Source organism: Aphelocoma coerulescens, chromosome 17 (assembly GCF_041296385.1).
Source record: "Aphelocoma coerulescens isolate FSJ_1873_10779 chromosome 17, UR_Acoe_1.0, whole genome shotgun sequence".
In the NCBI taxonomy this organism is placed as follows: domain Eukaryota; kingdom Metazoa; phylum Chordata; class Aves; order Passeriformes; family Corvidae; genus Aphelocoma; species Aphelocoma coerulescens.
The window spans coordinates 1,023,100-1,043,302 of record NC_091030.1 but is presented as its reverse complement, the minus strand read 5'-3'; the positions used below and the strand labels follow the sequence as shown (position 1 = coordinate 1,043,302).

The following is a 20,203-nucleotide window of genomic DNA, read 5'->3' as shown; positions in this document are numbered from 1 at the left end:
TGGGGAGGTCCAGAGGAACATTCCCTGTGGCCCAGTTCCACCAGCACAAAAGTGCTGGAGCTTTGCTCACCTCTGTTCAAAGCTCTGTGTGTTTTTTGGAGTCTCCTCTGCTTTGCCAGCCCAGATGTTGAGGGCAGCCCAGATGTTGCTCTTCTGCCTCCTGCTCATGTGGAGCATGAGAAGCTGTTTGGGAGGAGAATCCTTGTTGTTCCAACAAGTGCAGGCTTCTGCTCCAATGAGCATCAGGCTTTACTGACAGAAAAAGTAAATATTGACCAGTGGAAAGCTAAAGCCAATATTTACTCTGAGTTTCCCTAAATCCGAGTGTTTACACAAAGACAGTGCTGACCCACAGGTTCCCATTTGTGACACCGCCTGGCCCCATCCAGGCCATGGATTCTCCAAACTGTTTGTCCCCTGATTCCCAGACATTTCCAAAGAAGTTGCTGTCTGTGGCTCAGGCCCTGAGCAAGGTGCTGACCCACACATTAAACAAACTCCTTCCCAGAGGAAATTACAGGTGCAGAAAACGGGAGATTTGGTAATCTCCAGTGTCAGAGTCAGGAATTTGATCAATACATGAGATAATTTCTCGGCAAAGAAACTTATGAGGGAGAGCAAATAGAAATTCATCTCCCCTGCATGGCTGGAAAGGAAATGTTGAAATCTCAGTGAACCACAGAAAGGTTTGGGTTGGAAGGGACGTTTAAAGGCCATCGAATCCAACCCCCCTGCAGTGAGCAGGGACATCTTCAGATGGATCAGGCTGCTCAGAGCCTCCATCCAACCTGACCTTAAATATTTCCAGGGTTGGAGCATCCACCACCTCCCTGGGCAACCTGTGCCTGTGTTTCATCATCCTCAAAAAAACTTTCTCTTTTATATCTGGTCTGAATCCACCCTCTCTAAGTTTAAAAGCTTGTCCTGTCACTCCAGGCAGCCCCGGGATTCATCCCACCAAGTGTCAGGAATGGCAACGAGGTCACAGCTTCCTTCCAACTCCAATTAAAATATTTTATCTGCTCTAATTCCACCTGACCCTTTAGAGGTGGCATTCCCACTCTTTGAAAATGCCCAGCCTTAACCCATCTCTATCCTTCCCGTTTCCATTAAATTCCTTAATTCCTTTTGGCTCCCAGTATTTCCCCCACAATCCCATCAGTCTCCCAAGCTTCCCCTCCCGCTGCTGTTTGGATTTCCATGTGGCAGATGTTCTTTTTAACAGATATTTACAGCCCAGAGGAGTGGGAGTCCAGCTGTGCTGATGGGCACAAACAGAGCCACATTATCCCTGCTGCAGCCAGGCGTGAAATGCAGCCAAGCTTTTAGAGGAATAAATGTTTTGAAGGCAAGGCAAGGCGTCCTGTTCAGTGCTGCGTTCAGGGTTTATTATGAGGACAAACACTCATGTTTAGGGCTCCTCTTGAGGGCCCCCATTCGGTTTTTGGGAGTGTGAAAGTGGCAAACCATCAGCAAAATATTCTGGGGTAAGAATATTGCCCTGGGGAGAGAAAATACTCCCTTGGTAGTTTAATTACCCACTTTTCTATGGGTAATTACAATTTAACTAAAGTACAAGTTCTAGAGCAGGGAGTGAGAAAATACTTGGAGCTCTAGATCCAGCTAGAGGATCTAGAGGATCTATCCTGAAGTAAGAGCACCCCTCTTTGGGATCAGAGCCAGGCCCCAGCCCTGTTTACCAGAGGTGCTGGAAGGTTGGGTCACAGAGGGAATTTTGATCCATGTTCTATTTTCCTCCTTGGCCAATTTTTTTTTTTGCCATTTTAGGGCTCAGCCACAAAGCAAAGTTCAGTGACTTTGGGTAGATGGTGCGAAGCTCTTTGGGTGCCCAGTGTGCTCTTGCCAGGTTCCTGCACCCCTGTGGAGAACACCAGGAGCACTGGACACCCCAGAGGGAGCTGCCAGAGCTGCTCCCAGCACTGGGAAGTGATCTCAGATCTCTGGGGGGACCTTCCAGCAGGGTGGAAAAGTGACTCCTCCCAGCTGGGCTGGCAGCAGCTCCTGGTGCTCAGTGCTTGGGAGAGCTTTCCCAGGGCCTGGCAGAGCCACAGGAGCCCTGACCTTGTCCAGGGCTCGAGGTCACCAGGGACCCTCGGTGGTGCTGACAGGAGGCACCCAGGCCCTGCCAGTGCAGGGGATGAGGGACACCAGAGCCCAAAGTCCCCAGGCTGAGGCTTTCCTGAGCCTCTGTGTCCGCACCCTCACTGCCAGCAGAGCTGGCACCGAGGAGCTCCTGGGGTTTGCTGCGGGGCCAGGCAGCCTCAGCTGCTTTATTCAGTCTGGGGCTTTGCAACACACGCAGGGAGTTTCCACCTGCGAGTACCGAGATGCTTCCAGTGCTCCTTCCCAGGCCCTGCTCCCAAAGCAGGGCTGAGCCTTCCACTGCAGGGTGGAAAATCCCCTGACAGGCTCGAGTCAAAGCAAAACCAGACAGTTCCTTCTCCGGAGCTGCCGCTGCCCAGAACAGCCACTGACCTTAGGGAAGGCTTAGGAAACAAGAAAAAGAAAAAACAAAAATAAAATCAAGGTCAGAGTGGTTCTTTCCTGGTTCCCCCTGTTTCTGGCCAAAGTAAATCAGGGACGTCCTGACTCGGAAGCTGAAATTTTAAAATCTTCACTTTATTCAGCTTTTCCTGACCCTGGAGGCCTCACACTGTTCCCCTTCCTTCCTCCCACTTCACCACCAGGCTTCTCCCACCCTGGCAGAATCCCTGCCTGCATCCATGCTGCCCTTGGTCCACCAGAAGTGACAGGAAACATCTCCATGCTGCTCAGAACAGGTGCAGAAAGTAGGATTTGATGGGATATTGAGAAGGAATCCTACCCTGGGAGGGTGGGCAGGCCCTGGCACAGGGTGCCCAGAGCAGCTGGGGCTGCCCCTGGATCCCTGGCAGTGTCCAAGGCCAGGCTGGACATTGGGGCTTGGAGCAGCCTGGGACAGTGGGAGGTGTCCCTGCCCATGGCAGGGGTGGCATTGGATGGGCTTTGAGGTCCCTTCCAACCCAATCCAGTCTGGGATTCTGATTCTGGGATTCTCTGTTCTAGGGAGGTGATACCCTTGGGTTTTCTGCTTTCTCTTGCCTTCCTGGGCCAGATGCCCACAGGAGGAATGAGCTACAAGACCCGTGGCAGGTCCACAAGGACACTACAAGGTTATTGCAGTAAGGGGTCCCTCTGGATTTTCCTGCTCTTGGCATTTTTATCCATGACTCCTCACAACTGGTCAGTGCAGGTCTGATCCTGGCAGAGCTACCTGGGGACCAGTTCTGGACAAATGCCAGCCCTTGTCTCCTGCTCTGGGAACACCAGGAGCCCCACCCTCATTTCCCACCCAGGTCACCTCAATTTCAGGAGTGGCCTGCTTTGCCTTCGGAGAAGCCTGGGGAGAAGTGTCCTCTAAAAATTTCCAGGAGCCCTCTGAGACTGGTGCCAAGAAAATCTGTTAGAGGAGATGGGGGAGAATAGAGGCCACACAGTTTGGGCACAGCTCTCCTGGGATGAGAAGCCCTGGCCAGTGGAAACAGAGCCAAAGAGCCCATTCCCCCAACTCCAGGTTATTATTTTCACCCTCACTGAGCCCTGCACAAGTCCTCATTGGGCCAGGAGGGCAGAGAAGCCCCCAAATTTGTGTAAAAATCTTCAGCTGACTGTATAAAAAGCAGGATTCCTCCCCCCAAAGAGCTGCTGGGTAGTGATGTGTAAGTTCTCAAAAAAAAGAGGGGCTTGGGGAAAGAAAACAGGGCTGGGGATTCACTTGTGCTCCTGGGGAGGTGGCTCATCCCTGAAAAATGATGGCTTTTCACTCTGGATCTGAACTCTGTGGCAGGAATTGGCACCAGGATCAGGGCCACGGGGTAAAATCCACCTCACTGTGTCCCTCTCCCTCGCTCCTGTCTGTGTGTGCCCAGTGGAGGCACTGGATCAAACGTGAAACACTACCAAGAAGAAATGACAGAAGTGACCCCATCCTGTTCCAGTGGGCTGTTTGTGAACAGCAAGAAAGGATGGCTTTTTGCACAAAATAAACACGACCTTGCCTTTCCCCCGTTCAGGAACGGATTCCACTTGGAGTAAAGAACATAAATAGAACCAGGAGAAACTTTGTGTGGCAACAAACCAGCCCGATGTTAACGATGCTCCCCCTGGGGCTGCTCTGGAAATTCTCCCCCGGCTTCATCACCAAGTTAAGAAAAAGTTGCATTAAGTCAGTATTTTTCTTTTGGAAAACTATTTCTGGAATGTCTCTTGTTCCAACAGATTATGTCAAGTGACTCCAGCGGTTCTGTGGAGTCTCAAAGGCTCAGCTGGAAAAGACCCTTTAGATCATTCAGGCCGGAGTGAAGCTCCTCCTGAAGGGCTTTAGGGCAGGCTCAGGTCTGCCCACCTTTGTTTTCTACTTAGCTCAGCTCTACCCAACCCATCCCTGCCTTTCCCACTGATTCTGGGATTTTTCTGCTTTTCATCCATTTCTTACAAGGAGTTTCTGGCCCATCCCATCCCATCCCATCCCATCCCATCCCATCCCATCCCATCCCATCCCATCCCATCCCACTCCCTGGCCATCCATGTCACTGCTCAGCTGTTGCCCTATCTTCTTTTAAACATAAATAAATACATAAATATATAAACATATAAACATTAAAATATATATTTAAAATTTATTAAAAATATAAGTATACCTAAATAGAAAAATATATAACATGTATAAAGATAAATATATTAAAAATAAAAATAAAAATAAAAAAAAAAAATAAAAAATTAAAATAATAAAAAAAAAAAAAAATAAAATAAAAAATAAAAATAATAAAAAATAAAAATAAAATAAAAAAAAAATAGATAAATGAATAAATAAATAAATGTATTTACAGTTCAGAATCTGTAAAAACAGGAGCTGAGAAGGAAACAAAGAGCAGCCCAGCCATGGTGCCAGCGGCAGTGGCCCGGGGATGATGGAGTCTGTGACCACATTGGTTTTTTTGGTCACCCCAGCAGCTGTTTGGGGTAAATCCTCGATGCCACTGGTCAAAGCTGATAAAGAAAAGTGCAGATGTTTGTGAATTTTACTGATATTGGACATTTTCTAATGTCAAAATGGCTTTGGTACAATTCACTGGAGATCTGCTAATCCAGCCTGACAAAGAATAAACCCTGGGGGTGATTTCTGAGCATCTCCCCACCGTGCTGCCTCCTCCATCCCATTCCTGGGAGCCATCAGGAGATGCCAAGGCAGATGCCAGAAGCTGGGTTCCTACTGGGGTTTTCAACCTGGGGGTCCTGAAAATCCCAATATGAGGACAGTCCCATAGGAGGACCCAAGTTCTACACTTGAGTACCTGAAGCAAAGGAAATTTGGATGCTTTTGGACTAAAGAGCTGATCCTGAAAGACAAAGTGGAGAATTTGATGAAGTGCAACGATTCTGTGCAAGATGGAAACCCACGAACGAAGAGGAGCCAGGGCAGCAGCTCCAGCTGGGGAAAATTGGTCTGAATTAGAAAGAAAAAATGCAGCCATTGTTTTGGTACAACCATCTGCCAAAATTTCCTGAAGACCATGTAAATACATCCTTAGACCACAAATATTTTTAATCTATAAAAAGCATCTGTCAGAGCAGCTCCAGCTTTAATGCAGCCCAAATATAGGCTGTGACGTCAATCCCAATCTACTTCTTTCTGAAAAATGTAAAATGCAGCAGTTGTTGAGGCTCTTCTAGCAAATATCAGAGGGAGAATTCATGGAGATCTTGAAAACCTTAATGAAGAGGGTTCCTTTAGATGCTAAAGACAGGAAACCCTCGCAGAAGCAGGAACATAACAAATACTCCCAAAATTCAATACAAGGCAGAGGTGCCTTCAGCCCTCAGCAAAGCTTTGGAAATTCTCCCCCAAAATCAGAACACTGGATGGGATTTGCCCACATTCCTACGGAAAAAATCAAAATGCATAAAATATTTAACTAATGACAAAAACAGCTGAGTGGGAAACACTGGAATCTTGGTCCTGGGAATAAGGGTTGCAAAACTTTTCTCGTGACATTGCAGCTCCCAGGGCTCATCCTGAGCTCAGTGGTGCCCACATCGTGCCTGGTGTGCCCAGAAGAGGAGAGGAGGATCCAGCTTTCCCAATGGAGTCCCCCAAGGGCCGTGTCCCTCGGCCCCACTGCCCCAGCTGTGCCCTGGGGTCACCTTTGCCAGGCGAGCCCTGGCTCTGGTTCTGGGTGGAAACCACCCCAACATGGGCAACCTTCCCCTGGACACATCCTGGGAGGAGTGGGATGGGAAGAGATGGGAACAGAGCCAAATTCCCGCTTCCCTGGTGCTCCAGGAGTCCCAGTCTGTGGGACAAACCTGCCAGGCAGGGTATGGAATGTGGGGTTGGAACAGCCCCCACTGAAGTGCAGCTCTTCCCTCCCCTGCATGTGCTCTGTCACTCTAATGGCAGCACCGTGTATTTTGATTTCTACTGGCTAATTGCTTCTTAACATTGTTATTCACTGAGAGTTTCTCTGCTTTGTTCTCGTTTCAATGAAACCGAGACAATAAAATGTCAAGAAATACCAAAACAAAAGCAAACCTCCTGTAAATGAAGCATTTAGGTGGCATAGCTGACAGAAGAAAGATGGGGAATGTGCCATTATGGATTTAGTGTTGCTGTGAAATCACCTTCATTTCAAGTTGTAGTTTCTGTGCTGTTTTCTGTTTGTTTGATTAATATTTTACAAATTCTGACAGAAAATGCATCCTGTAAAGTACAAAAAATAACATCCCTGGTAATAAACAGCCGACTGAGGCTCCTCTTCCCTGCTTTTACTGCAACTGAATAAAACAGCACTGACTAAACATCAAGAGAGTTTGTTGTTTTTTTTTTTTTTTCCCCCAGATAAGTTGGATTTATATATGGAAGAGAGTTATTTCTAAATAAAAATCTTTGGTTTTATTCATAAAGGCTTAGGCACAGAATGGAAAATAGATTTGAATGATCAGATCTTTCCCCTGCCTGGCTTTGAATGGCTGGAAGCCTGGGGAAGTGTCAACGTGCTATAAACAAAACCATGCTCTGTTTCTCCTTCCTGTGCCTCATAAAACAGAAATAGGGATTGCAAACAAAGCAATCTTAGAGCCAGCACAGCTCCAGGCTGCTCCTGGTGGCATCAGGGATTTGGGATTTCCTGGGTCACGGAAATTCCTGCTGCCTCCCCTCATGGGGAGTCCCAAATCAGGGGCATCCACTGGAAATGCAGCTGCAGAGAGACCCTGATGTAAATTCTCCTCTGTCCCCTGATCAGGAATCACAGTGTCTATGCCAAATAACAGCCCTAATTATAATTAGATTCAAACTGAACTCCTAAATCAGTCTGAGATTCTATTTTACAGTAATCTACTATAATGCAATGGTTAATCATATCTAACCTTAATACCAGCCTAATCCTTCAAATTATTTCAAATTTAATTCCAGCCCAAAGGCAATTATCTCTTGAAATTTAAAATCTAAGTCCTTGAGTTTAATCATCCCCATAGATATAACCCTAAAACTTATCTAAACCTACAGACACAAAGAAAAACCTAATTGTATATTTTAACCTCCAAAGTAACCAATTTCTAATTAAAGCTCAGTCCTAAACTCGTAGTTATCCTAACCAAGATTAACTCCAACTGTAATCCCTCATCCTGATCTGCAATTCTCTAAATAAAAGGAAAATAGCAAAGGAGAAATACTTTTTTTTCCAGCTGGATGCTGCACACAGACAAGGGCAAGATGTGGAGAGCTCCACGTTGGCTTTGAGGCCCAAAATGCTCATGCCCACCTCGTGCCAGGGAGGGGAGGTGGAGGGGGACTCTCCACAGGCTGTGGGACCCAGGCCAGGGCTGGAGCTGCAGAAATATCTTGAGCTGGCAAAAGGGATCTGCTGTTGGAGCTTTTTATAGCTCCTGCAGCTGCAGCTCTTGGAGGGCTCATCAGCCCCAGTGATGGTTAATTAGCAGTGGGCCTTGGCCAACCTCTGCTCAGCGAGGCCGAAGCCACCAGCAGAGCCTCTGCCCGTCCCCAAGGGTCCCCTCATGTGCCTCACCCCCTCCAGGGGGGCTCCCAGTGGGATGGGAGCCCACCCCAGCAGGGAATGCATGGCCGGGGTTCCAGCCCAGGCCGGAGCTCTGGAAAGCAGAGAAATTCTGGTTTGGGTGCTGATTTTCTGTTGGTTTTGAAGGAGGTAAATTCCAGCCTGCCTGGCTCTCACTTTCCTGAACCCACAAGGTACAAATGTTGGGATCATCACCCTCAGCAGCTCATTTGGGTCGTACCTGGGGCCCTTCCAGTGCATGAATGTGCCACCTTTTGTTAAAACTCTCTTTTCCCTCTCTCCTGCCTCCCCAGCACATGGATGCTGGCAGGGAAGGCCCAGGAGCTGGGCTGGGTCAGGGGGGTCCTGCTGCTCTTCATCCCCCCTGAGCTGCTGGGGATGTGACTACAAAGAGAAAAATTGGAGCTGTCATTTGCTGGTGACCTGATTTTTTTGAGAGGGGAAAAAAAAAGATGACATTCTACAATTAGTTGAAATGCTTTTTTTAGCTGCAGGTATAATTTATTTGGCTTGCTCTCATTTCTCATAAGAAGGGAGGATATAGAAAATTCCCCCCCAGGCATTCTGGGGTTTTATTTAATGCAGTGATTATAAAATCATAGAGTTGCAGACTGGTTTGGGTTGGAAGGGACCTTAAAGCTCATCCACTGCCATGAGCAAGGACACCTCCCCCTAGACCAGGCTGCTCTAAGCCCTGGCCTTGGACACTTTTGAAGATACAAAAAAAAATGAGAAAAAACTGAGCAAAAATCTGTTTGTTCACAGGCTGAACTTGCAGATTAAAGTGTGGAGCTCCCAGGGGTGCTGGTGTGCACTGTGCCACCCATGATGTGGTTGAAACCCATGACACATTCACCCAGATCACAAATTTGGCTTTAACAGGGAAAGACCCTTCAGGGAACAGACCCTGGGGTTTTCTTTGCCTTCCCATTTCCATGGTTTTGGGTCCTTGCTTATGTTTTATTTTTCTCTGAAAGGTTCTTTCTCCATTATGACAATATTTTTATTTAGCAGAAATGAGGGGTCTTATGTAATTCTGTGACTTCTGGAGCTAAAGGTCAAACATTGCAGGAAAACATCAGCCTTGGCAGCAGCTTTTTCTTGTTGAAGCTTTCCAGCTTCCAGCATTTCGGACACTTCCGTAACAAATGAGTCTAAATAGGGAAAGCTGGTCCAAGTCCATTTGCTCTTTTTGTGCCTTTGTCCCTCCTCTGGAATTGCTCAAAGCTCTTCCTCTCCCTCGCAGGTCCTGGAGTGCTGTGTCCAGCTCTGGGGTCCCCAGCACAGGAAGGACACGGAGCTGTTGGGACAAATCCAGGGGAGATCACGGACACGATCAAAGCCAAATGCAATGAATCACTGGAGAAATTCCCTCCCAGTGACATCCAGAGGGATCACACCTACCCGAGGCTTTCCAGGGAGATGGAAGCAGTGTCCCAGAGCAGCCAGGGGTGCCCAGGCACGGCCGGGACACGTGGCCCTACAAGGGAGGCTGAGCTTCAGGTGGATGGACACATGTTGTTCCATCTCCCCTGCTCCCTGGGGTTATTCCATCAGAGAGAGGCTGTTACCTGTGCTGGGATTGATGGGATCTGGAGCCCAGTGCCGCAGGGAGGGGCAGGGCTGGCCCCCGGTGCAGGGAACAAAGCTGTTTTTATGGGTTCCCCAAAGCAGCAGCTGAAACGTCACCTGACACTGATCCTGCTTGTCACTGCTCGGGTGCTCGGGCTGTCCCCGAGCCCCGAGGTGTCCTCCCAGTGACCTGTCTGCAGCTGCTGGGCGCATTCCCTGGTGCCTGGCTGGGGATCCCTCAGGCTGTGCCCATGGGGAAGGATCTGCTGGTGGAGCTGGAGCAGGGCCCTGCTGCTGCTGTCGGTCAGAGCTGGTGGAAAGCTGCTGCACTCTGCTGCTTCCACGGCAGCTGCTCCCTCGGCTGCAGGGAGGGAGACAGGAGAAAAAACCACCAAAAAAATAGAGGTGGAGGGGACAGGAGTGGTTACAGCCAAACCCTAGGAGCAGGAGCTGCTGAAGATGCTGTGGGATCCCAGGAATGCAGCTTTGGTTGGAGTTCAGGGGAGGATGGGTGTGGAAGTGACCTGGTTCCAACATGAAAGAGAAAATGAAATGGGACGTGTGGGTGGTCTGTAGGGTGATTTAGTAACAACCCAGTGCTGTTTGAACACTGAAATCCTGGAGCGAATCCACCACATGTGGACAGTGGGTCACTGTCACAGCTCTGCAAGCACAGCCCTGGGCAGAGGCTCTGCTCCAGGGACTCACAGCTCCTCTGAATGACCAGCTTTGGGAAGGGCCTCTGCAGGGCTCCAGTCCAACCTCAGGAATTCCAGCACTGCAGCCTTGCACAGACCTTTCCTTGGGCAAGCCTCAAGAGCAGCCACATCTCAGCTGACATCCGAGTCCTGCTGCTGCTGAGCTCTCTCCACAGGTGCTGCACGTTCCATGGGACCAGGCCTGGCCGCCCCTGCCCGGCTCTGGCACTTCCTTGGCCTGCAGGATACACCTGGGAAATTCTTCCCCACGCATTATTCTGCCTTTGCCACTGCCCAGCAGCCTGGAAAAAGCCTGGAAGCCTCGTGGCATTTTCTTGCTAAGGAATTCTTGGCCAGTGACATCCTCCCTCCGCTGCCCAGCACAATGTGGGGAAGGGAGGCAGGTGCTGCTTCAGCCTGAAGAGCTGAGCAACAGGAAACTCCCACGGGGCTTTCCAGGGTGCAATGCCAGGAAATGGGGCTGCCAGGCACCTGCCTCCTGCCTCCCAGCAGTGGGATCACCCAAAGCTGCCTCCCTCACTGCCCCCGGGCTCCTGCATCCCTCTCCTGGCTCCTTGAGGCCCTTTTCATTCACCTCCCACTTCCCTAACGAGGTTCCTCTGAGCTGCTCTGTGTGGCCACAAACTTCTAGAATTTCTCATTGTTTCATTCCCCCAGGGGAAGGGGCCAGCAATGCCCACGAATAATTGGGAAAGATATGGGGCTGCTTTTCCCTGCTCCCACTGTGCCCTGCACAGCCTCGGGCAGGATCCTCACTTGGATGCCTCTCACAGCCACCTACAGATTAGGTGGATCTTTCTCTGAAGACAGCTGAGCTTTTTGGGCAGGAATTCAGGATTTCTGAAAGGCTGAATGAATAATTATTTGAATTTTGACTTCAGTGTGGTCACTTGTGCTGCACATTCTGTGTTTTGTGGCAGCTGCAGCTCCCCCACCCCTCCTGCCACACATGGGTGCTCATCACTGGCAAAGCTTTGGGTCTGTTCAGTGAAACCCTTTTGCTTTTGGTTTTCTTGCTCCACGTCCTGAGTATGCTCAGCCCACCCCATGTTGTGAAACCCCTGCTCCCGCTGTGTTTGTTTTCCCCGTGTTGCTCCTCACCCCCAGCATCCCAACGCTGCCCAGGGAGCTGTGGGGAAGTGCAGGTGCACAGCCCACTCCTCCCAGCCTGGAAACCCTGGGCGTTTTTAGCTCAGCCTGAGCTGTGATCCAGGAATATGGGGCGAGAGGTGAACTGCAGGGGAGGGAATGAAATCCCAAATCCCTGAACTCCCTGTGGTCTGCAGAGGAAGGTGAGACCTTTCCAGCTGAACTGGTTCTGTGAGGACACTGCTCAGGAGCCACAGACCAACAAAATGAAGAGGAAAAACCCTGCAGGTGCTGCAGGGCTCTTTGGCAGCAGTTTTCTTATGGAGTGCTCATAAATCTTTTCCAGTTGATGCTCGAGCTGAGTCAGCCCCTAAGCTGTACTTGCTGTCTGGTGCAGATTCACCTCCAAGACCCACACATGCTGTGGGGGCTGAAGGACATAACCCAGCGACCCCTGCAGGATTTTACAGCCTCAGGCATTTTCCAAGCCTCTGAATCAGAACCTCAATTCCTAAATGCTTCTGGGAACCCAAATCTCGGTGTTGCCTCAATTCCCCCTCAAAGCACCACTCTCAGGGGGTCAGAGGTGTGGCCATGGTGCTCCTGGCTGGCAGTGCTCTGTCACGGCTGCTGGTGTCTGTCCTTGGTCCTCACTTGGACCGTTCCCTGCCTTGCCTTCCCTGGTCCTGCCCTGGATCACTCCCTGCCTCCTCTTCCCCCAGCTCAGGGTCTTCACTGCCAAGCTGCCCATCTGGCTCTGTCCAGGTGAGAAATACCCGGTGTTCTCCTGACCTAAATCTCCGGTCCATGGGGCAGTGGTGGGTGCCAGCTGAGTGCCATTTTCCCCTCCATCGCCTTGTGCACCCAAATCTGGCCCTGCCTTTGATTTCCAGACACTTGGATGAGTATTTCTTCCTGAAGTCTCATGTAGTAAATGCTCCTGATCTTTGCGTTCGACACCAACACCTTCCCCCATGAAATCTCAAGGAGATCCTCTTTGTACTCCAGGTGGGGAATGTGTAAAAGCTGCGTTTCTAGTGTGAGTCACTACCTCAGTGTTTGATTAATTCTCTGTTTCTGAAGCCCTGATGACACTGATGGCTGGAAGCCCCAGAGGAGAGCTGTGGTACAGGAGAAAATAGAAGCTGCAGAACAGAGTGCAGCTTAAATTAGAGGGATCAGAAGGAAAGGACTAAAAGCAGGGGTTGTCCTCAGAATAAATCAATGCTCGCTCACCTTGCAGGAAGGACATGGCCCTGTCCCAAAGGGAAAAGGCAAAAGAGAGTGTCCAGCAGGACAGGAGGAATTGTGCCTGAACCCCACCAGCAATGCTTCCATGGGAACATCTTCCCACAAGTTCAGAGGCCCAACAACACCAAACCCAACAGTGCATGGCACAGCTGGGCCTAAGGACCATGACAGTGTCCAGCAGGAAACGTGTCCCTGCAATCAGGAATGGCTCCAGTGCAGAAGAGATTCTGGACAGCATCCAGGGGCTGGACAAGGTCCAGGACTGGACTCAGGGCTATAATGAGGATAAAATTCACCTTGGGGCACAGGCTGAGGATACACAATGCGTGCACTCAGCCCAGGGAAGGGGCTGCAGCCTCTCAGGCTGTGCTGGCGGGTGCCAGCTGAGCCCCTGCCCCGGGGCTGCAAAAGGGGCTGAAAGGGAGCCAAGGCTGCATTTTGGCATCTGCTGCCTGGGGCCAGGGGGCTGAATTTGCCATTAATGTTCCATGAAATATAAAACAAGAGTCAAGGTAGTCTCTGGACTTCATTAACACTTTGAAAAGCCAAGGGGAATATCACATTTGGCTGTGGGGCCAGCACAAGTCAGCAGAGACTCTAACATTTCAGTTCCCACTCCAAAAAGCCCAACAGCTTTGTTTCAGTTCTGACTGCCCATTCCAAAATCAACGGAGACAACCAGTTACTGTGAAAAAAAGGGCCTTGCCAATGAAACCAGCTGAAAAGGTTCATTCTGTTCTCTTTGGGGATATTCACCCTCTTTTGTTTATGCTCGGTCTATGAATTTCATGGCAGAAAAGGAGCTCCTTGAAACTGATCCTTTCACTTCTCAATGCCCCACATTCACATGGTGTAGGCTGAAGTTCTGCTCTCAGCCTTGGGAAGGACATGGGATGGATCCTGAGCTGATGTGGCCAGACGAGTGTTAATAACAAAATAATTCCACTGCTTTCCCCCAGCAGCTGCACAGCCACAGCCAATTGTGTCTGAACCAGGAAGTTCCTGAATGGTTCCCAGGAAAATTCCCCTTGCAAACACAACCAGACTCATGCCTAGAACGTGCTTTTCTTCCAGAGGGGATGTGCCACCCCCTGGCAGCGCTGGGAGCACTGCGATGGGCACGATGGGATGTGTGGGGTCTCCTGCAGACCCCCAGGCGCAGAGAGCAGCTGGTGTGTGCTCAGGGCTGGGGAAGCCTTCCCTGCATACGGCTGAGCTGTGTCCTGCAAATTGGCTCCTGCTGCTCCCACTGCTGGGGAGGGGAAGGAGAGAAGCAAGGGGGAATAAAAGCAAACACACACCTTGAGCAGCTCGGTCTTCCTGAGAGAGGAAACACAAGGCTCACTTGAGAGGGGAAGCCAATTCCAGGCTCCTTAATCATCCTCTGGGTTCATTGTTCAGGCGTGATACTGGTGCTGAACTGGGGAATTACAGCTGTGGGTGTGCTGGAAACCCAACTGGAGACTGGGACTCAAAATTCCCCTCCAGTCCCCACAAACTCTTGAAACGCTTTGGTTACAGCAGCTGACAAAACAAAACAAAACAAAACAAAACAAAACAAAACAAAACAAAACAAAACAAAACAAAACAAAACGCGCTTCACCTCCGTCCTGTGCGGAAGCAGCAGAGTTCCCTGGCAATGGGAGATCCTTTTGTGAAACTGGCTCTGCAAGGAAGCAAACGGCCCCACTGTGAAGAGAGCTGTGGGAAGGTTTAGTTTGGACCCGTCCTCAGCCTGACTCTTGGATTCGAAGGAAAAGAATCCTCTGTAGGTTTGCTGAACGTTTTCCGGGGAGCCCGATGCATCTTTGCTGGGAGCTCCACTCTTCAGCAGCTCCAGGTGCTGCCCTCTCACGGCAACGGGAGCCCCGAGGCTGCTCCAGTGCAGGAGAGGCCGCTCCAGGCTCTCAACAACCCGCTTGGATGCTGGTGCTGATGCTCTGCCTCTCCGGGACTGTGGATAACCTGGAAGGCGTTGCCCAGAGGGGACAAGACTCGTGGAACTGGGCAGCGGGGTGAAGCTTTCCCACCACCTGCTGCCCCGGGAGGAGGAGTATTAGAGGACTAATAGAGGACTGATGCCTCCTGGTGGTCCCAGGCAATCCCACCCGCAGTGTGGGGATGGTCCGTGCACCTTCCACAGCCAGCAAGGGCTCCTAGTGCTGGGATGCCTGGGGAGATCCCAGTGGGAACCTGGAAGATGCATGGACACCACCTGGGAATGCTCAGCAAGGAGGAGTCCAAGCAAAGGGGCAGGAGGCAAAGGCTGGGAAATGGGGAAAGGCGGAGGTGGTGCCCAGGCAGGAACAACAGGATTGCTGGGGGCAGCTTTGGGCACCACAGGGTAAGAACTAAAGCTGTTAAAAAGTGTTCAGAGAGGGGACACAGGGATGGGGAAGGATCTTGAGGGGAGCAGCTGAGGGCACTGGGATTGTTTAGGTGGAGGAGGCTGAGGTCAGACCTCAGCAGGGGCTGCAGCTCCTCCCAAGGGGCAGCTCTGATCTCTGCTCCTGGGACAGGGACAGCACCCAGGGAGCGGCTGGAGCTGGGCCAGGGCAGGCTCAGGCTGAGAGCAGGGAAAGGTTCTTCCCCCAGAGGGTGCTGGGCACTGCCCAGGCTCCCCAGGGAATGGGCACGGCCCCGAGGCTGCCAGAGCTCCAGGAGCGTTTGGACAGCGCTGCCAGGGATGCCCAGGGTGGGGCTGTTGGGGGGTCTGTGCAGGGCCAGGGGCTGGACTCAGGATCCTGGTGGATCCCTCCCAGCTCCAGGTATTCCATGATTCTCTTGGTTAACAAAACTGGAGCCCACTGGAGAACTGCTGAAAGCTTCAGCTCTGAAAAGACTCCAGACACAGCTGGGACCAGGTGAGAAGGGAAGAACCAAACCAGTGTGAACCTGACAGGGGACTAATGAAATCCCACAGCCCAGGGCTTGATGAGGGTTGGCAGAATGAGGGGTGGGGCTGTGCCCTCAGGGCTCTGCTCTCCCCATCCTGTTTGCCCCCAGAAAGGTGTGGAGGGACTGAGAACTGGGAGCCCTGACACCGAGACAGTCAAGACAAGGACTTGTCCCTCTGCTCTGACATCCCCCAGCAGCACTGCAGGTGGGACAGGCCACCAGCACTGTCACCTGGAGATGCATGGGGACAAAAACTGTTCTTTGGGTTAAAAATGCTGTAGGAAATGGGGGAAACCTGGAGATGGTTCTTGTGGAGTGCCAATGATGCCGTTGTGCACTGCAGTTCATGATGGTGATAGAAGTGTGGCTGTGATGGTGCAGAGATATTTCACCAGGGCAGTTGTGCCAATGCCAAAATATTAAACAGCTGGCCCCAGATATAATGAAATTATCATTTCTGGTGAGAGACAGTTGTGGAATGAGCAAATCAAGCACAGCCAGGGCCATCTCCAGGCTTTGCCCTTCGGCTTTTTGCAAAGTGTCACCCCCAGAGGCTCTGGGCTGAGCTCCTGTGCTGGCAACGGGCAGCAGCACTGAGAGCATTGTGCTCTGTGCCCCCTCTGCTCCTACAAGGCTTGGGCTAAGCCAGGCCCATCTGACACAGGAGACTGAAAAGAATTGAAGGCAAACAAAGAGGAATTCTAAGCTTTCCTCAGAAACCTATTAAAGTCCCTGTCATTTACTCGGAACACATGAAATAGCCTTTATTACCGGCATTTTGCTGAGCACAAAAGCCACTTTCAATAACACAGGAAAGGAAAAATCATTACAAACTTGCAAAAATCAAGGACCATCTTGCAGAATCTCTTTGTCATGAAACAAATTATGAAAGGCTATAAATAGATGACCATTATTAGAACAAGGAGCTCTCTAACTGGGCTTTCTGCACAGGGAATGAGCTGCTTCCCTCCCAGCCGGGGGCAGCTGAGGCAATCAGCAGGTACGTCACAGGCTCTCCAGGGAGCAGGAGAAAGCAGAATTAAAGTCCTTGCCTCCTGCTCCTGAAAAGGGGAGAAGCATTTGGAGAAACAAGTTACTTCAAAGGCTGTTAAAAATACACAAAATACACACAGGTACTCACTCACCCACTACAGCATGGAGCTGAACTTAGTCAAGGTCACACCCTGGAGGTGTCCAAGGCCAGGTTGGATGGCGTTGGAGCAACCTGGGATCATGGAAGGTGTCCTTGCCCATGGCAGGGGGTGGAATGAGAAGAGTTTTAAGGTCCCTTCAACCCAAACCATCCCAGGATTCTGTGATTCCCTGGTGTCACTGCTGAACAGAACACAGGACAGGAGCTCTGGCCTCGTGGAGTCTGGCTGTGCTATCCAGCTCCTCCATAACCTCTTGGTTCCCTTTCTCACCTCTCGTGAGGTTTTCTCCTCCTCAGCTGCTTGAAAAAATGACACCTCTGATTTTTAGATTTTTTTTTTTTTTAAATTCCAGCCTATCATATTCATTCCTGCTCATCACGTAATTGAGTTTAAACAGTTCTTTCTCCTGGCTGTTTACTCCTGTGGTATTTCTGTGAGTTACTCATGTCTACTTTTAGCCTTCCTGTGGGCAGACTAAACACAATAAACTCCTTCCATCCCCCCCTCGAAGGCAGACCTGCCATCCCTGGGCCATTCTTCCTGGCACATTCCTACCCCATCCTGGATCTGCCCTTCAGCTCCATTTCCACGGCAGCATCCCTGGGTGAAAGTGGGCATGGCTGGCTTTTTAAAGCTGGGTTCAACTGGCAGTAAGTTTTTATACTCTTTGTAGTTTGGTTAAATTTACAGTAACTACAACAACCCCACGTTCTTTCCCAGGTTTCCCATGGAGTTATGGCCCACAGGAATGAGGATGTTTACTTATATTCCAACTGCCCTGAGCAGGTCAGTGGGATCTCCCTGGCTGAGTCCAGGAGAATCAGAATGCCAGCATTACACCCTGAGGGCCCTGCCAAGGAAATTTTCTGAGGTATGGAAATTTCAAGGGTGAGCAGCACAGTCAGGGAGGGACTGGGACCTTCAGGATTCCCAGGACCGGGAGCTGTGCAAACCACACTGGATGCTAAGGAAGAGTTGTGAAAAGCTGCCCCATTGCTCTGTGGCTTTGAGACATTTTTGCAGTGCTGTTACCTGTCCACGGGGTCTTTTATCCCCGCAGGAATTGCTGGTTTGGGGTTTTCCCCTGGAACAGGGCATAATCCTTTCCAAACGCTCACGGAGCAATGTTTGGGATGTGGTGATGATGGATAATCTTTCCATTCTGAGCTGCCGTGCCCAGCAGCGAGATGAGCTTTGCCGGCCGCCAGGGCTGCTGTGTTTGCAAGAGGCTCACACATTCCAAAGGAATGGGCAGTCAAATGGGCCACCAAGATCCCTCCACACCACCCCCTCTGCCACATTTACCTGGCTTCAAGATTTGGATATAAACCACTTTGCCCTCTTTGTTCCTCTTGTCAAGCTGTGTCTTCAGAAAGCAGAGAAGGAGAGGATGGGTGATGGATACAAAGGGGTTTCAGGGCCAAGTCCCCTGGTAAAACTCATCTCTGCCCCAGGCCTGTGTTCAGCAAGCAGCACCAGAGAGTTTGGGCTCTGCGTTGCAGCAGGGTCACGGGGAGAGCAGCCCTGGCATTAATATCAGTACTGCAGAGATTAGGAATTCAGCAAAACACATCCTGAACATTTGTCGCCTTTGCACAGAAAGACATTAATTTTTCAGAGGATCATTTCCATCCCCACCAGGCTCAGCTCAGCTGAACCCATGAGCCTGATTGCAGAAGTGAACATTGAACCACAAAGATCTTCTTGGGTCTTGCTCTGCGGTCTCCTCTGAAAGCCAAATGCAGAGATAAAGCTGGAATGGGGGACAGGGGGTGGCCATGTGGAGCCACAGCAGCCTGGAGATAAATTCACTTTTAGTAAAACCCATCTGTCCATTTTCCAGGACCTTGGGTTACAATAACAGTAACTTGTGCTCGTTTATTAATTGCAGATTAATGGGAACCCTGCTGGCTTCTGTTTCTTTATCCTTACTGGGATATATGCAGGGGAAAACAGGGAAATTCCTGCAGGTCACTCCTCCTGTGGAGGAAACACACCAACCCTCCAAAGCTCCCTTTTTTGGGACAACAGAGCTGGAAGGAACCAGCCTGAGGAGAGGCAAACAAAGCACCATGTCCCTCCTGCCACCCTGTGTCCCCCTCCACAAGACAAAAATCGTTCAGGCTTTTGAGCCGTCCTTCCCTCAGATAGAAAAGGCCGTTTTGAAATTCAGAAATGACCTTTTCTATCACTGGTTTGGTTCATTTGGACTCAATATAGGGAGTCTACTTGAAAATGAGCAGGGAAAAGAGATGTGCAAAGGCAGAGTAGGAAATATCATAAATCTGGACAGCAATTCATGGTATTCAAGATGCAAAATAGGTTAATTCCTACCTATTTCCTTATTCTTAGAAATTATAACTGTCCAGCCCCCCCAGCAGGGCTCTGGAGACAACAGATGCTGCTGCTCCTCCACAAACCACATTTATAATGTTTTCAGCCAGCTCTGCAATTACCGAGCTCTGGAGCTGTAATTTGATCGTCCTGCTGATGTCTGAAGAGATGAAGCAGCTCTGGCTGTAAATACCTGGCAGCCATTTCAGCTTTGTCCATCCATGACCCTCACAAAGTCTGCCGGGCCCAGAAGGCTCCAAATCCCATTATTGGGTGTTCCCCATCTCCCATTGCTGTCCATTAAAAATATCCCAAGGGTACAACTCTGACCATGGCTGGTTTCTCTGCTTCTCATTGCCTGTTATTGGTGTAGGTGCTGTGGGATGTTTGTATTCCACATAGACTGGGGTGGATGCTCCAAAAAACATCAGGAGCACTTTGGGAATAAACAGGAAGATAAAGCAGCAAGGTCTTTGCAGGAGGTGCAGACCCTCCCCAGGCTCCAGTGAGATTTGAACTCACGACCCCTGGTTTACTAGACCAGTGCTCTAACCCCTGAGCTATGGAGCCTCTGAAATTTGGGCACTTTTGCCTCTGCAAACATTTCATATCATAATTTTCTCTTCATTCCAGAGTGAAATGGCCCCAGCACTGCTGGAATGTGCTGCTCCAAGGGCTTTTGATTCTCTTTCCAAACTGCACCAAAACCCATCAGAGTCACAAAACCACCACCACACCAGGTGAACCCAAACCTGGAATTTACTCTCCTTCAGCTCATCCCCTGTAAGATGGACAATTCCCTTTTCCCCTGCAAAGTGGGAAGTTTACAAAGAAACGATGATGTTTGAGCTGTTGCAATAATTTATCAGAGAAGGGAATAAACAGGGACCACAAAGATGCTCCAAAAGCTGGAGCCTCTCTCATATGAGGAAATGCTGAGAGAATTGGGATTATTCAGCCTGGAGAAGAGCAGGCTCCAAAGTGACCTTACTGTAGCCTTTCAGTACCTAAAGGGGCTCCAAGAGAACTGGAAAGGGATTTTCATAAGGACATGGAGGGACAAGGACACAGGGAATGGCTTCCCACTGCC

General features: G+C 50.2%; 1 non-coding gene across 1 annotated transcript; it reads right to left on the bottom strand.

Moving 5' to 3' along the window:
- Positions 1 to 19,610: 19,610 nt before the first annotated feature.
- On the bottom strand, positions 19,611 to 19,683 carry TRNAT-AGU (transfer RNA threonine (anticodon AGU)). The gene has a single exon. It is a non-coding gene; the product is annotated as a tRNA-Thr (tRNA).
- Positions 19,684 to 20,203: the final 520 nt, after the last annotated feature.